This window comes from Trypanosoma theileri (genome assembly GCF_002087225.1).
Source record: "Trypanosoma theileri isolate Edinburgh chromosome Unknown TM35_Tth_45_V1, whole genome shotgun sequence".
Classification (NCBI taxonomy): domain Eukaryota; phylum Euglenozoa; class Kinetoplastea; order Trypanosomatida; family Trypanosomatidae; genus Trypanosoma; species Trypanosoma theileri.
In genome coordinates, this window is record NW_021639887.1 from 2,017 (window position 1) to 3,003 (window position 987).

Below are 987 nucleotides of genomic sequence, written 5' to 3' on the forward strand. Positions count from 1 at the left end.
ATGCAGCCAGCGTCAGTTCTGTGTGGATGAGTGCGTCTCTACTGATTGTGGTTACACTGGCCAATGTTCTTGTGTGCTGATTGTAATGGTGGTGGTGTGGTGTGACTCAGGTCATCCTTTGTTTTCTTTTCTTTTTTGCATGCATCCCTACAGTCTATCTAATCTTTTACCTGTTGAGATTATCTTTTTCTTTTTCGTTTCTTAATGTTATTGTGTTTTGTGTGTTTTTTACTCTCTGTGTTTATCCTATAATTATTATTATTGCTACTACTCCGTTGTGTGTGTATGTTCTTGGAGGCTCTGTGATTGGTCTTGCATTGTAATGATAATGATTATAATGAACTGCCTTTTGTAGTGGGAAGAAGAAATGATTACAGATGAATTTATATTTGTAATTGCTGATATACACATACATATAGACTTACACCCATAATGGATGTATTTATGTATTTACTGTGAAAGTTGGTATCAATTGTTAATATCTGTTTGTTTTCTTGTGTTTTTTACACAGTTGGGCGTTTTGTCCTTAACTGTTTTGTTGTTCTGCTTCATGCATAGGAAAAAAAAAGAACAGTAACTCATATACATTTTTATTTATAATTTTATGTACGCTGGCCAACGAATCGAGAGCTAAGTATTTGTGTGTTTCTTACTCATGTTGGTCACACTTTTAATTCTGTTTTTTTTTCTTTTTCTTTTCTGTTTCGGGTCAAATGGAATTTTCTCTTTGTTACTGGGTATTGTGTGTTCTGTTCTTTTTAATTGAACTCTATCTGAGAGATGGTTGTCGTGGCTTTCTATCATGTGTGCTTCTGTCATTTATTTTTCTGTTGGTTGACTTGGTTGTTTGTTTATTTTGTTCTTTCCGTTGATTCTCTTTGTTTCTGTTTGTTTTTTCCTCTCCGCTTCTTTTTCTTCTTTTTCTTCTTTTTCTTCTTTTTCTTCTTTGCGCAGGGCAGTGAGACCAGAAAACAACAGCAACAACTC